The sequence below is a fragment of the Colobus angolensis genome, unplaced genomic scaffold (genome assembly GCF_000951035.1).
Source record: "Colobus angolensis palliatus isolate OR3802 unplaced genomic scaffold, Cang.pa_1.0 Scaffold82, whole genome shotgun sequence".
NCBI classification, from domain to species: domain Eukaryota; kingdom Metazoa; phylum Chordata; class Mammalia; order Primates; family Cercopithecidae; genus Colobus; species Colobus angolensis.
The window spans coordinates 4,316,216-4,333,439 of NW_012122043.1; the positions used below are offsets into that span (position 1 = coordinate 4,316,216).

Sequence of the window (17,224 nt, forward strand, 5' to 3'; positions counted from 1 at the left end):
CTACTCGGGAGGCTGAGGCAGGAGAATGGCGTGAACCCGGGAGGCGGAGCTTGCAGTGAGCTGAGATCCGGCCACTGCACTCCAGCCTGGGCGGCAAAGCGAGACTCTGTCTCAAAAAAATAAAAATAAAAATAAAATAAAATAAAATAAAAAGAGAAGACTGAAACAAAAATGAGCATTGAGAAAAGGAGCATTTTAGCAAGCAATAAAGAGGTACTTTTAAAAATTCAGAATGCCATGTACGCCACTGAAGGATAATTTTAAAATTTAACAGAAATAGGCAATTTTCTAGGAAATTTTTATTTTAAAAAAGACTCAGAAGCAGGTGAACAGAATATCAACCATGGAAAAAAATGAAAAGGCCATCAAAGATACATCTTATATTAATTCCTATCAAACCAAAGAGCAAAGAGAAATGGTGGCTGGGCATGGTGGCTCATGCCTGTAACACTAGCACTTTTGGAGGCTAAGGTGGGCAGATTACTTGAGCCCAGGAAATTTGAGACCAGCCTGGGTAACATGGCAAAACCCTGACTGTACAAAAAATGCAAAAATGAGCCAGGCATGGTGGCATGCCCCTGTAGTCCCAGCTACTTAGGAGGTTGGGGTGAGAGGATTGTTTGAGCCTGGCAGGTTGAGGCCCAGCGTGAGCTATGATCACGCTACTGCACTCCTGTCTGGGCAACTGGAAACCCAGTATTAAGGAAAAAAAAAAAAAAAAAAAGACATAGTAATTCCTCAAAAATTAACACAAGAAATAAAGCATCGAAGAGATAAAGGAATACTGATTTTTGTGGATATGTATTTGTATGTGAGGAGGAGAGGTTTATACGTTAAATAAGGTAGTCCAGGTGAAACTGAGGGGTTAATTTGATCAGGTCTGCCTGCCCTGTTTGCCTTTGGTAGCTTTCGTCTTGTCCTTTTTTTTCTTTTCTTATGGAGCTGAAGGCTGCAGTAGCTGAAGACTGTGACATTCAAACTTAACCTTCCCTGGCTACTTTATAGATAATGTTCAAAGGTCACCACAGTAACGGTTGCTTCAGTTTTTCAGAAACTTGGGCCAGCTCCTGTCCAATTCAAACTGGTCGAGACAACGGATCCTTCAACTGGGCCAGTACAAATACCTGAGAGGTGGCCTTTTGATGCTGGAGGGTCAAAAATGCCACCCTCAGATCCTCCTAAGCATCCTATGAAATGCCATGAACTCTGGCTAGGTTTGTGCAGAATAAACCTGTTACTTCCTTTTTCCTCCATGCCAATTACCTTTCCTCATGCCCTTAGACCACTCTACTTCCCTAACCCATAAATATCCCTAAGCCTTATCTTCTTCAGGGAGGCAGACTCAAGGGCTCTTCTCCCTCCCTCCTCCTTGCTCAATGCCCTTGCAAAAAAATCTTTTCTCTTTTGCAAAACTCATGTTACAGTGATTGATTTACTGTGCATAGGCATAATGGATCTGGAGCTGGCCAGTAATGAAGGAATACTTCTCTGATAAGGTGAGACTTGGAAAATAAACTGAAAGAGAAGAAAAGAACCATGCAGATACCTAGCCAGTCAGGATGTGATAGCTGGGACCACAGTGACTGCAATAGAGGAGATAAAAAGTGATTAGATACTGGATCTACTGAGGTTCAAACCAAGAGGATTTGTCTTTGTTAAAATGAATGCACATTGTAAGAGAAACAGGTTAATTCTGAGATATCTATTTGACATTCAAATGGAGATATAAAGGTCTGGAGATCAGCAAAATTACCTACAGCTGCATTGAGCAGCAGCCACACGTGGCTATTAAACACTTGAAATCTGGTTAATCTGAATTGAGATGTTTTGTAGTGTAAAACACACACCAGATTTCAGAGACTTCATAAGAAAACACATAACATCTCAGTAGCATTTTATTTGATTACATGTTGAAATATTTTTTATATACTGGGTTAAATAAAACATTAGAAATAACTTCACCTCTTTCTGCCTTTTTAAAAAATAATAAAAGGGCTGGAATGTTATCATGAAGGTTTGCCATTTTTGATTTATTCTTCAGTCAAAAGGTTTTTTTGTTTTGTTTAAAGAGAAGGGGTTTGCTCTTTTACCCAGGCTGGAGTGCAGTGGCACAATCACAGCTCACTACAGCCCCGAACTCCTGGGTTCAAGGAATCCTCCCACCCCAGCCAGCCTCCTGAGTAGCTGGGATTACAGGCATGAGCCACTGTGTGTGGCTACTAGAACATTTAAAATCACATATATTGCTTGTATTGCATTTCTACTGAATAGCACTGACCTAGTTAGTGATACAAATTCGGGAATCATCAGAATAGAGATTTAAATCTATGAACTTGAATGTAATTACCTACTGCTTGAATATAGAAACAGGCAGAGTAGAGACTCAAGAATTAGGTGCTGAGGCATTCCAAAGTTGAAAAAGGTTGAAGACATAAAGAGGAACCAACAAAGGAGAGTGAGAAGGAGCAATATGTGTGGTAGGAGAAAGACCAGTAGATGCAGATATGGAATACTGAAAGATGCCTGTCTTGAGTAGACTCACAAGTAAAAGAAAGAACTAGAGACACTGAGTATACACATTTCATTCAAATTTTTTGCTGTAAAAGGAAACAAAGGAAGGAGATAGTCGGGGGGGGTCAAGAAAAAATTTTTAAAAATAATGAGAACCAAGAAAAAGATTAAACAAAATGATAAACTCAGGAAAATTATTTCAAACAAAGAGGTAATAGACCTAATGCATAAAGTACTCCTGCATACTAGTAACATACCAAAAGAAAAGTGTATGAAAGTTATGTTTGGACAATTCATAAGACTTGAGTCAACTATATTAAAAATATATAAACTAGTTACTGTCAAAAATGCAAATTAAAATGGATGGATTTTTGATTATCAAATTAGTAGAGACTGATCATACACTGTATTATTAAGGGTCATGAAATGGATATTCATATATAATGAGAACTGAAATTCTTCCAACCTCCTGAAAGATGATTTGGCAATGTTGGGTACATATTCCTTGACCTAGAAATGCTTTTTCTAGGACTATTCCTATGGAAGAAAGCTGACACATATGTTTGATGATATGCACAATTATGTTCACTGAAGAATTATTTTTTAGTAACAAATTTTAAAACAGCCAAGGAGATTGCATCAAAAAGTATAGCGTTTTAATATAATGGAATACCTATCATGCAGCTTATAAAAACAAAAGAGGTAGATTTTTATTTATAATATGGAAAATGTTTATAAAATACTGGGGATTTCTAGAAGTAGTTTCCCTTATAAGACTCCAGTTGAACTTATTTAGACCTTTTCACTGTATCTGTCACATCTCTTACCCTGCTTCTGTATTTTTTCCATCCTTTTGTCTCTCCATGCTTCAGTCTGGATAGTTTAACCTTCCATTTCACAAATTCTTTCTATAGTTCTAATTCTGATGTGAAACCCATCCATTGAGTTCCTAATTGACCTGAAATTTTTTAGTTCTAGAATTTTTACCTAGTTTTTTTTTTTTTTTTTTTCTGTTATGCTTTTTTGGCAGGGAGAGGGTGAGGGGACAGGGCCTTGCTCTGTCACCCAGGCTGGAGTGCAGTGGGGCGACCATGGCTCACTGCAGTCTTGACCTCCCAGGCTCAAGTGATCCTCTCACCTCAGTTTCCCTAGTAGCTAGGACTATAGGTGCAAGCCACCACGCCCAGCTAATCTTTGTGTTTTTTGTAGAGATGGGGTTTTGCCATCTCTGGCTGGTCGTGAACTCCTCGACTCAAGTGATCTACCCACTTCAGCCTCCCAAAGTGCTAGGATTACAGGCCTGAGCCACTGCACTTGGCCCTGTAATACCATTTTTAATGCATGATTTGTAGTAAAACTTTTAACATTGGCTGTTCTCTCCTGAAAGACAGTAAATACAGTCATTTCACAGTCTGTATTTAGTAACTCCAGTAACTGGAATCTCTGTGGATCTGTTTGTATTGTCTATTATTGTTTTCTGGCTCATTATGTCTTGTCATTTTGGATGTCTGGTGATGTTTTAATTATGTTCTAGAACTATATTTGCTAAGTTGTATATATAAATAATTTGAACCCTAAAATGGTGTTAGTGTCCCTCAGAAAGAACTTGTTTGCTACTTCTAGGTGCCATAGGGAATTAGTAATCTGGAATCTCTTTAACTGAAATTTGAGATGTTCTAGGCTACACAGAAAAGTATAGTCTGAGGAAGGGCTGGTTTACTTTAATTGTAAGGCACAGCCCTCTAGGATCCTAAGCACATTGGATCCCAAGCCAAATGATTTATTCCTTGGGTTTCACCTCTGATCACCTGAAGACTCTGACTTTTGTCCTCTTACTGCCCTAAGGCTGTCAAAAGCACAGCCTATCCTCTCAAATCATTTCTTTTAAATTCACAAATATTTTCAGGGCAAAAGTTGTTTGTAATGCTAAGCTTACTTCTTAAGGTTCCCATTCTTTCGCAAATTGTGACCTGGTAACTTCTTCTTATCTGACGAGTTCTCAGATGCTTTTGAGAAGATTTTAAAAAATATTTTTCCGGGACTGGGCACAGTGGCTCAGGCCTGTAATCCCAGCACTTTGAGAGGCCAAGGTGGCGGATCACTTGAAGTTAGGAGCTTGAGACCAGCTTGGTCAACCTGGTGAAACTCTGTCTCTACTAAAAATATAAAAAAATTAGCCAGGTGCGGTGGCAGGTGCCTGTAATCTCAGCTTCTAGGGAGGCTGAGGCAGGAGAATCACTTGAACTTGGGAGGTAGAGGTTGCAGTGAGCCAAGATTGCACCACTGCACTCCATCCTGGGCAACAGAGCAAGACTCCATCTCAATTTTTTTCCCCTAGGTGTTTAAATTGCCTTCAGTGAGTAAGAGGCCTGCATTACTTAGCCCGTTATTATCCTTATTATTAAAAATTTAAATGAAGTTCTTATGTGATACAAGTGAAATCTCTTGATTTAAAGACAAACTTTTAAAATGACACATTTATCTACTTATAAATGAAAATACGCAGTTTTAGAGAATTTATGAAAAAGATAATCTTATAAAATTGAGAAATCTTAAAAAGTAGATATTGTGGCAGTGACAGTGGGACTTACTAAACTCCCCGTACCCACCCCCGCCCATTTTTCAAAACTCCTTGCCAGGTGGGCAACTTCTGAGCAGAACGCTCTGGGTAGAAGAAATAAACATTAAGGTCAAAGCACGTGATAGCTTCATCAGTTTGTAACTACAAATACATATATTAGTGTTTAACAAGTCTCAAGGAGGGAGTCCCCCTGCAGATTTCTGGAGCTTTTCTTCTATATATCTCCCTTCTCTCACGAACACTGTCCTGCAATTTCTAAGTGCTTTAACCTTTCTGAACTCCAATCTCTATCTCAACTCAGGGAGACCTCTGCTGTGCTTGAAGTCCTTGTTCTTTTTCCATGGTATGCAATGTGCTTCCAGGCAGGAAGTCAGGCTGTCATCACAGGACTCACACTGGGTGTTTCCTCTCTCAGAAATCACAGTCCTACACTGTGTCATGTAACAGTTTGCTCATACAGGTTCTATTTTTAGAAACTAGAAAAAGCAGGAATATTAAGCCCAAAGAAAGTAGGATGGAAATAATAAAAGAGGAGAAGTAAACAAAATAGATGAATAGATAAAAGTTAATAAAACCAGAAACTGTTTCTTTAAAAAGACTGACAAAATTTATAACCCTTCTTATGCCTTTCTTAGACTTACCTAAGAAAAAGAGACAACACAAAATACCAATGTCCTGAATAATAAAGGAACATTACTATGGGATCTACAGCCATTAAAATGACAGAGGATATAATAAACAACTTTATCGGCCAAATTCTACAACTCAGATGGACATACTTCCTTGAAAACCACCTTCCAAAATGAATACAAGAAGAAATAAATAAGGCTGATGTCAAGAAGAGTATTTCCTAGGTTGTCTTCTAAGATTTTTATAGTTTATGGTCTTACTTTTGTTGTTGTTGTTGTTTTTAATTTTTTTGAGACAGGGTCTTGCTCTGTCACCCAGGCTGGAGTGCAGTGGTGCCATCAGAGCTCACTGCAGCCTTGACCTCCCAGGCTCAAGTGATCCTCCCACCTTAGCACTCTCCCACCCACCCCCTTGAGTAGCTGGGACTACAGGTGCACAATACCATGCCTGGTTAATTTTAAAATTCTCTGTAGAGGCAGGGTCTCCCTATGTTGTCTAGGCTGGTCTCAAACTCCTGGGCCCAAGCAGTCCTCCCGTCATGGCCTCCCAAAGTGCTAGGGTTACAGGCCTGAGCCACTGCACCTGGCCTTGAGGTCGTACATTTAAATCTTTGATTCATTTTCAGTTAATTTTGATATATGGTGAAAGGTAGATGTCTATCTCCAGTCTTCTGCATATGACTAGACAGTTATTCCAGCACCATTTATTTGAATAAGGGAGTCCTTCTCCCATTGCTTTGGCTCTTCAGGCTCTTTCTTGGTTCCATATGAATTTAGAAGTTTTTTTCTAATTGTGTGAAAATAATATTGGTAGTTTCATAGGAATAGTGTTAAATCTGTAGATTGATCTGGGGAATATGGCCATTTTTACAATATTTATTCTTTTTATCCACAAGCATGGATTCCATTTATTTGTGTTGTCTGATTTCTTTCAGCAGTGCTTTACAGTACTCCTTGTAGAGATCCTTCACCTCCCTGGTAAGCTGTATTCCTAGGCATTTCATTTTCTTTGTGACTACTGTAAGTGGACTGTGTTCTTGATTCCACTCTCAGCCTTGTCATTGTTGGTGTATATAAATGCTACTGGTTTTTGTACATTGATATATCCTGAAACTTTGCTGAAGTTGTTTATCAGATCTAGGAGCTTTTAGGCAGAGACTATGGGGTTTTCTAGGTATAGAATCATACAGTCTGCAAACAGAGACAGTTTGACTTCCTCTCTTCCTATTTAGATGCCTTTTATTTCTTTCTCTTGCTCGATTGCTCTGGCGAGGACTACAATGAAGAAGAGTGGTGAAAGTGGGCATCCTTGTCTTGTTCCAGTTCTCAGGAGGAATAGTTTGAGCTTCTGCCCGTTCAGTATAATGTTGGCTGTGGGTTTGCCTTGGCAAAGAATGTGTAAGTCCCCAAAAGCAATTGCAAGAAAAAAAAAAAAGACAAGTGGGACCTAATTAAACTAAAGAGCTTATGCACAGCAAAAGAAACTATCAACAGAGTAAACAGACAACCTGCAGAATGGGGGAAGATATCTGCAAATTATGTATCTGCTATCTATAGATTCTGGCCTAATATCCAGAATCTATAGGGAATTTAAACAAATCAATAAGTGAAAAACAACTTTATTAAAAAATTGTCAAAGGACATAAACAGACACATCTCAAGAGAAAACATATGAGCAGCTAACAAATATTAAAAAATGCTCAGCATCACTAATCAGAGAAATGCAAATCAAAACCACAATGTAATACCATCTCACACCAGCCAGAATGGCTATTATCAAAAAGTCAAAAAACAACAGATGCTGGCAAGGCTGTGGAGAAAAGGGAACTGTTGGTGGGAATGTAAATTAGTCCAGCTACTGTGGAAAACAGTCTGGAGATTTCTCAACTTAAAACAGAGCTACCATTTGACCCAGCAATCCCATTACTAGGTATACACCAACAGGAAAATAAATCATTCTACCAAAAAGACACATGCACTGGTACATTCATCACTGTGCTATTCACAATAGCAAAGACAGAATCAACCCAGTGCCCATCAACAGTAGACCAGATAAAGAAAATGTGGTATTGGTCAGGCATGGTGGCGCACGCCTATAAGCCCAGCACTTTGGGAGGCTGAGGAGGGTGCATCGCCTGAGGTCAGGAGTTTGAGACCAGCCTAGCCAACATGGTGAAACCCTGTCTCTACTAAAAATACAAAAATTAGCTGGGCATGGTGGCACACGCTTATAGTCCCAGCTACTTGGGAGGCTGAGGCAGGAGAACCCCAGAGGTTGCAGTCAGCCGAGATTGCTCCACTGCACCCCAGCCTGGGTGACAAAGCAAGACTCTGTCTCAAAAAAAAGAAAAAAAAAAAAAGGTCTAAGGCATATTCAATAAATGGTACTGGCACAAGTAGATTTCTACAATCTAGATTTTCACCTGGAAGGGAAAAAATGCCTGGACCCACAGCACACCACACACAACAATAAAAGGGAGATTAATCATATTTTTAAATGTGAAAACCAAATTTATAATGCTTCTCAAAACACAACAGAATATATTCATGACTTTGGAATAGGCAAAGATTTCTTAGAACACAAAAGGTGTTAATTTAAAAGTTGTTGATTGGGATTCTGCAAAATTAAGAAACTTCTCCTCATCAAAAGACATTACTTAAAAAATGGAAACACAAGCCAAAGACTGGAATAAAGTATTCACAATCCATATATCCAAAAGAAGATGCTTATTCAGATTACATAAATAACTTGTATAAACAGATTTTTTAAATTGCTTATAAGTATGAAAACATGCTCAACATCATTAGTCATCAGGGAAATGCAAATTTAAACAACCATGGTACCACTTTACATTCATTAGAATGGCTTAAAATTTGTGTGTGTGTGTGTGTGTGTGTGTCTCTGTCACCCAGAGAGAGAGAGAGAGTGAGTGTGTGTGTGTGTGTGTGTGTGTCTCGCTCTGTCGCCCAGGCTGGAGTGCAGTAGTGTGATCTTGGCTCACTGCAACCCCTACCTCCCAGGTCAAAGTGATTCTCCTGCCTCAGCCTCCTTTGTAGCTAGGACTACAGGCGCGCACCACCACACACAGCTAATTTTTGTATTTTTAGTACAGATGGGGTTTCACCACGTTGGCCAGGTTGGTCTTGAACTCCTGACCTCAAGTGATCCACTTGGGTCCTGAACTCCTGAGCTCAAGCGATCTACCCGCCTTGGCCTCCCAAAGTGCTGGGATTACAGGCATGAGCCACTGCACCTGGCCAAAATGGCTTTTAAAAAGAGTGCTAACACCAGATATTGGTGAGGATGTGGACAAACTAGAATTCTTCAACATTGCTTGAGGGAATACAAATTGTTAAAACCATTTGGAAACTGGGCAATTTCTAATGATGTTAAATATATGTCTACCCTATTACCAAGCAATTACACTTCCAGTTTCAGGGATGAGTACCTTTCTTTGGAGAATCACTCTTTAATGTATTATTCAATAATTACTGAGCCTTGTTTTCTAAGTTATACGTTAAGTGTTGAGGACAAAGAGGTGATCAGTCACTGGCTCTATGAAGCACCACAGGCATACAATTTCCAAAAGGGGGATGGATGTACGTAAATCTTCTATAAATTTAGAGTATGTTTTCCCAAACTTACCTGATATAAGAATCACTTGGGGCGCTCATTAAAAATATAGATTCAACAGCCTAATTTGGGGCTCAGAAACAATACTTGAGGACAACAGTCTACAACCTTTTTGGTACCAGACACCAGTTTTGTGTAAGATAATTTTTCCACGGACTGGAGGATTGGAGGTAGGGTAGTGGCTTTGAGCTGAAACTGTTCCACTTCAGATCATCAGGCATTAGTTAGATTCTCACAGGTAGCACGCAACCTAGATCCCTCACATGCACAGTTCACAACAGGGTTTGAGTTCCTATGAGAATCTAATGCTGCTGCTGATCTGACAGGAGGCAGAGCTCAGGCTGGAGGTTGGGAACCCCTGCCCTAAGAAATTCCTACAATCTGGATATTTTGAGAAACACAAGGTGCTATGGGAAATATTCAAGACTTAACCTAGTCTAAGGATTAGTGAAGGCTTTTCAGAGAGTTACTTAACCTCAGATCTGAATGATGAGTAAGAGCTAGCCATTGCGGGTAGGACTCCTTTAGTATTGATTTTGACTGAAAGGATAAAACGTAACATGCTCAAAAATGTATTTGGAGTTTTTCAAACTGCTAGTTGTTTTTAAAAAGCAATTAATTTTATGTTCAAATCCTTGCTAGAAAAAAGGATAAAAAGCAATTAAAAACTAAAATTCTGACCAAGAAAAATATAACCTGTACCTACTTTGGGATTCACAAAGTTAAATAAGACAATTAGGGGTTAAATAAGACAGTTACGTAGACAATAATTGTATAGCATGGTTGCATTAATAAAGGTAAGGAAAAACTTATCAAAAAAGTAAATGATGGTCAAGTAGGGGCTAGCCAGGCTAAGAAGCAGGAAAGGGCATAGAGCATCCCAATGTAAAAGGAGAAATAAGGAATGGCTCCAAGATAAGAGTCATTCCTTCTTCTTAGATGATAACTAGAGTTATTATGTATGAAAACGAACTAGTCTGGCCAGGTGCGGTGGCTCACACTTGTAATCCCAGCACTTTAGGAGGCCAAGGCAGGCAGACTGCTTGAGCTCAGGAGTTCCAGACCAGCCTAGGCAACATGGTGAAACCGTCTCTAACAAAAATGCAAGAAATTAGTTGGGCATGGTGGTGCAAGCCTGTGTCCCCAGCTACTTGGGAAGCTGAAGTGGGAGGATCACTTGTGCCCAGGAGATGGAGGTTGCAGTGGGGAAGATAATTCAAATACATATATATTTGATACATCTGATTGTTCAAAATATTGTATATATATATTTAGGTCAGGGTCTCACTCTGTTGCCCAGGCTGGAGGCTGGAGTGCTATGGCAGCAACACAAATCACGGCAGTCTCAACCTCCCTGGGGGGTTCAGGTGATCCTCCCACCTCAGCCTCCTGAGTGGCTGAACTACAGGCATGCACCACCATGCCTGGATAACTTTTTTGTAGAGACAGGGCTTCACCATGCTGCCCAGGATGGTCTCCTTGCTCAAGGGATCCACCTACCTCAGTCTTCCAAAATGTTGGGATTATAGGCATGAACCACTGCACCCAGCCAGCTCTTCATATTCTTAAAAAGTATTGAGAACCCTGGCTGGGCACGGTGGTTCACGCCTGTAATCCCAACACTTTGGGAGGCCGAGGTGGGTGGATTACTTGAGGTCAGGAGTTTGAGACCAGTCTGGCCAACATGGTGAAACCCTGTCTCTACTAAAAATACAAAAAATTAGCTGGATGTGGTAGTGGGTGCCTGTAATCCCAGCTACTCAGGAGGCTGAACCAGGAGAATCACTTGAATCCGGGAGGCAGAGGTTGCAGTGAGCCGAGATCACACCATCGCACTCCAGCCTGGGCAACAAGAGTGAAACTCTGTCTCAAAAAAAAAACAAAAAAAACATATTGAGAGTCCCAAGGAGTATTTTTTTTATTTGGGTAATATCCATCAATACGTACTGTATTACAAATTAAAGCAACATTTTCAAATATTTATTAATTTATTCATAGAAAGTACATTCATTACTTACGTAAAGTTTTAAATTAAAAACACACTTTCAAAAAATTGGTGAGAAAAACAACACTACTTCAAGCTGGATTCTCATTCACATCTGATTCTACACTCAAATCTGCATTTACTGAAATCTGCAGTGTGTTGCAAGCCTCATTCTTAAATATGAAGACACCCAAAGTTAAAAACGTTTGCCAAAGAGAAAATTGTAATATAACGAAAGTACTTGCAGATCATGTATGTGCTAGAGGTCTATTATCTAGAATATAGAAAAAACTCTTACAACTGAACAATAAAAAGGCAAACAACCCAATATTAAGAATGAGCAAATTACTTGATAAAGAGGATATAAAAATAGCCAATAAACACATGAAAATATGCTCAATTTATCAAGAGTCATGAGGGAAATGCAAATCAAAACCAAAAGATATCACTTCACACTCACTAGGATGACAGTAACAGTGTTGAGCAGGTCATGGAGAAATCAGAACCCTCATCCATTGCCGGTGGGAATGTAACACGGGGCAGCCACTCTGGAGAAGTCTGGCAGTTCCTCAGAAAGTTAAACACAAGATAACCCCATGATCCAGCAACTCTACTCCTAGGTACATGCCCATTTTTATTATTTTCTTCTAGTTCTCACTTACCAAACTATTTCCTCCAGTGCACCAAACTCCAGGGAATGGTATCGCCAGAACTCAGCCAGAAATCACAGGACTCGCCCTTGACACCTCCCTTATCCCTGAGGTCTTGTCAATTTTAACTCCTGACTCTCACAACTATGCTGGCAATCATCTCACATCTGGCCAGAATCATCTTTCTAAAATGCTTATCGAATCAGTTACGCTCCTGCTTAAAACTCAGCAACGGACTGTCACTGTTTTCAGACAGATTAAAATCTGAATAAGCCCTGTAAAACCCAACAATGGTCCTCTGTGTTAACCCCGGCACTTTGTGTCTTCCATTTCCTTAAAAAGTCAGGCCCTGGCCGGGCGCGGTGGCTCACGCCTGTAATCCCGGCACTTTGGGAGGCCAAGGCGGGTGGATCACGAGGTCAGGAGATCGAGACCAGCCTGGCTAACACGGTGAAACCCCGTCTCTACTAAAAATACAAACGGTCAGGCCCTGTTCGTTCTCTCGCCTGCCCACTCCCCACCCCACCTTTAATTCACGCTCAACTTCAGATCCCATCTTAAATACGCGCTTCTTAGGGAAACCGTCCCGGCCCCTCACACTAGGTCAGGAGCTGGTGCCTCCTCCAGGGCGTCCGACGCGTCCTCAAGGGCACACACGCCTGAGTACAGAATGCACCTCGCGTCCCCCTGTCGCTAGAGTCCCCGCCACGCAGCAGAGGCTCCACCAGTCTCTGCGGCAAGAAGAAGTATATGTGCGAATTTCTAGCTTTCCCCAGGGACATAACCGCGTTTGAGTGACCGACCCCCCGCGACTTCGTTCGAGACCGACTTTTGCGGTGCCGAAACTCCAGTGCCGCCCGAGGAACGTGCCAGTCCCCAGCCCGCCTCGCTGGCCTCGCCTACACCGCCGTTCGGAGTCCCCGCCTGCCTCAGCGGGACGGGCCTCGCCACCGGGACCGGCCACACGCGGGGTTCGCCATCCCCAACCGCTCAAGCCCATGGCCTCGCCCTCGCCGGCCTTGCCGCCCAACCCGCCCCGCGTCTCTGTTCGTCGCACCTCGGAGCCGCTAGATAGCTACCGCCGCTGCCGCCTCCAAGGGCCAACGCCCCGCTCTCTGCAGCGGCCTCCGAGCCAGGGGCGTTACCAGAGCAGCCGCGGCGCCTGCCGGGTAACGGTCACCGGCGGCCCGCCCACCGCCTGTTGGTCAGTATGAAAAGTGCGGCGCTGTGATTGGCCCAGCCTGCGGGCGCGAAAGCGCGGGAAGGAGGCCGCGTACTTGAATATTGCGTGACGTAGAAGCGATTGTGGGGGTCTGGCTTGGAGCGCAGAGCGTCCCCAAGACTTTCCAGCTTTGCAGCCTGAAACCCTCTTCTGGACCGCGCAGCTCTGCAAAGCCACCATATGAAAATACTTGGAAGCGCTGCTGCTGCCAGCAGAGGCCAGACTGCCCCTCGTTTGGGTCTGGTGCAGGCCGAGTCCTCCGCCCTCAGTGGTGGGACAGGGGCCCGGCTTCCTTGCCGAACTGTTTCCCAGGCCGCATGGTCCCGCCTGGTGTTTGGCTTGTCCTCTGCCCATCTTCTGGAAATACCGTTAGCAGGGTGGGGCCGCGACTAGGGTGAGGCCAGTGAGGTATTTGTCACGGGCACAGGATTTTAGAGGCTGCCAAAATCGCAGCAGTCAAGATAAATAATATTTTAATGCAATCTCTAAAAAAGGTAAAGAGTAATGAAAAAATTCAGTCCTATTTTTTCCTTTCACATCAGACTTTTAAAATGGCTCCACAGGGTGTATTGTTACTGGTCCTGTCTTTATTTAAAATTTGAATATTCCAGGCCGGGTGCGGTGGCTCACGCCTGTAATTCCAGTACTTTAGGAGGCCAAGGCAGGCGGATCACCTGAAGTCAGGAGTTCAAAACCAGCCTGGCCAACGTGGCGAAACCCAGTCTCTACTAAAAAATACAAAAATTAGCCGGGTGTGGTGGTGGACGCCTGTGATCCCAGCTACTCAGGAGGCTGAGGCAGGAGAGTCGCTTGAACCCAGGAGGTGGAGGTTGCAGTGAGCTGAGATCACCCCTTTGCACTCCAGCCTGGATGACGGCAGAGCGAGACTCTGTCTCAAAATAAATAAATAAAAATAAATTAGATTTGAATATTTTATTATGGATTTTTTGCATTAATTTCGATTTTTTAAAAGACTGCATTAAAATATTAGATTACTGAGTTTTTGCATTCCGCCCCTACCCCCGCCATATTTTGTGCCTAGTGTCATCCCTGATAGGGAATTTAAACCTGTACAAAATGATACGGTCCTGAAGGACATATAGAGTGGGGACAGGATAGAGCTGCAGATGACTTCATTTGCTTATTAGTCTAAACATGCACTTGATTGTTGAGCCACGGGGGACTTTGGCTAGGTGGCAGATAGAGGATGGGCTCTAAAACTGCACCTACCCCCAAATTGTCCCCTCAAATGAGGCTGCAGCCTCTGCAATGCACTTCATTCATTCATTCATTCATTCATTGTGCAGATTGCTCTTGGCCTGCCAGGGGCCAGGGCTGAGGGTGCAGGGGTGGACAGTGGACCGTGAGCATGGATCTTGGGATGATGTAATACACTTATTACAAATCTTGCTGTTACCCAAAGTGCTTTCAAGTGTCTTTTAAAGTGATATGGCCTATCCTTTTACGTGGATTTCATTTGGAAGTCCCTATATCATTTGAAGTTAACACCAGTGGCTGGAGAGGGCAGCCACGGCAGCAGCAGGCCAGAGCTGCTGATGAGATTATGAGGTCTGGCCTCTGTTATAGAAAGGGGTTCAGACTGAGGCTCCCATTAGGAGGCTGGACACTCTCCCCTGGGCTGTTGGGCAGATGGCATCTGGAGCAGGACTGGGCCATGGTGACCCTGGAAGGAGTGGCTCTGGAAGTGTATCCGTGGGCCAGCAGCCCTGATGTCAAGACAGCTGGAAACCACATTCTACTCTAGGCCCTTGGCGTTTCTCCTTTGCTCCAGTACTGTTAGAATTTTGAGAAATTCCTCTGCTGAACAGACATTTGCCAAATGCTTATTTCACTGTTGGTCTCTTCTCCACCCTGTGAGTGGGTACAACACAGAGTCAAATCTTTCACATATCAACCTTTTAAACCATCGAAGACAGTGATCATGCCGTCCTTAGGGAGGATTATTGGGATTTGGGGAATAGAGATGAGATGTTGTGTTATGAGTGGACGGGCTGAGCACAGACATCACATGTGTCACCAGGCTACAGAAAAGGTAAGCTGCGCCGGACAGTGATGCTGTGCTTACAGGCAAGCCACCGAGCAGGTGGCAGGAGGGGCTGCCGCGTGTTGGCAGGGAGGCGGGTTGAAGGGCAAATGGGCTGTTTGCATGGGACACACCAAGCCTCCTGCTACTGTAAGGGGAAGAAACATTCCCACTTAAGTGACCTCAGCTGTTTTTGTGTAACTGTGGGATCCAGTGTCCTTGTTTTGCCTTCCTCTAGGCTCTTTGAGGTGTTTAGTTTTGTGGTTTTGTTTTTTGAGACAGCCTTGTTCTGTTGCCCAGGCTGGAGTGCAGTGGCACAATCTCAGATCAATGCAACCTCTGCCTCCCAAGTTCAAGCGATTCTCCTGCCTTAGCCTCTCAGTAGCTGGGATTACAGGTGCCTGCCACTACACTCAGCTAATTTTTGTATTTTTAATAGAGATGGGGTTCCACCATGTTGGCCAGGCTGGTCTCGAACTCCTGATCTCAAGTGATCCACCCGCTTCGGCCTCCCAAAGTGCTGGGATTACTGGCTTGAGCCACCACGCCTGGCCCACTTTGAGTTTTTTTTGACATTGTCTCCAGATACTCCCCATTGGCCCTATGGCATGGGACCCTTGCTCCTCTTGGTCCGAATTTCCTGTGTCTGTGTATGAAGCTAGTGGTTCTGCCTTTTCTGCCAGGGAGCTCTACCATGTTTGGACTTATGTAATTGATTTGGGGATTATATTGTTTTGATGTGAAATTTTACATTTTTATTAAATCCATCAGTCTCTTTGTCTTTATTTTCAGTGATATTAGAGATTCTTACTCCAGCTCAAGTTCAAAATAATCATATTCAAACAATAGTTTTTGTTTGTTTGTTTGTTTTTGAGACATGGTCTTACTCTGTCACCCAGACTGGAGTGCAGTGGCACGATCTTGGCTCACTGCAACCTCTGTCTCCTAGGTTCAAGCCATTCTCCTGCCTCAGCCTCTCGAGTAGCTGGGATTACAGGCTTTCACCCAGCTATCTTTTTTAGAGATGGGGTTTTGCCATGTTGGCCAGGCTGGTCTCAAACTCCTAACCTCAAGTGATCTGCCCGTTTCGGCCTCCCAAAGTGCTGGGATTACAGACGTGAGCCACCATGCCCAGTTATGCAATAACTTTGATTTGTGCCTTTTATGATTTGATTTTTTACACTTAATTTTTTCCTTACAACTTTGAAATATTTTAACGTTATTAAAGTCACATGTGTTTAATGTCGAAAATGCAGAAAAGGGTGAAAAAGAAAATAGAAATCTCCTATAATCCTGTTTCTCACAGAGCCTCACTGTGGGTGTTTTCGAGGAGCTATCTATAGAGAGAAACCATGGAGCTGCTCTCCCACATGGACTGTGATGCCTTTAAACATTTTTAACCTCTCTATTCAGGAGCCGTTAGAATTTCTTATTCCGCAAACACCTACTGAGGTCTTGCTCTGCATCAGGCAGGCCATGGAATGAAAAGCTTACGGCAGTTCTTGAAGAACGTACAGTCTAACTGATACAACACAACTTACTGGGGGCTAAAATGGGTGGAACAGATAGGATGCAGAAAAGGGCGCTGTGTTTGTGGAGCAGTCTCAATAGCATGGAAGCCACACCCTGGGAATCCTCAGGGAGTGCAGAAAATAAGGCAGAGCAGAGCAGAGCAGCTGGGCCCTTTTGAGCAAGGCGGGGTCGCCCCATTGCAGGGACCTGTCTATCCTTGCACCTTTGTAATACTGAAAATACCTGGCAGAGGCCCCCTCAACTGTTGTTTTATCAAAGTCATCTAGTCTGGTTGCAATTTTTTTTTTAAACTTCCAGGTGAATATTAGAATAATTTTGTTGTTTGCCGGGCATGGTGGCTCATGCCTGTAATCCCAGCACTTTTGGAGGATGAGACAGGAGGGTTGCTTGAGGTCAGGAGTTTGAGGCTGCAGTGAGCTCCGTGTACTGCAGTACA

The 17,224-nt window shown here is 42.9% G+C and overlaps 1 protein-coding gene across 1 annotated transcript in view; it reads right to left on the minus strand.

Annotated features, from left to right (window-relative positions):
• The window catches only part of RBM44 (RNA binding motif protein 44), a 45,149-nt gene extending 31,631 nt beyond the window's left edge, over window positions 1-13,518 (minus strand). Inside the window, exon 1 of the mRNA XM_011929598.1 lies at window positions 13,047-13,518. The gene's annotated coding sequence lies outside the window, so the exon portion shown is untranslated. The remainder of the gene's footprint in view (window positions 1-13,046) is intronic.
• Window positions 13,519-17,224: the final 3,706 nt, after the last annotated feature.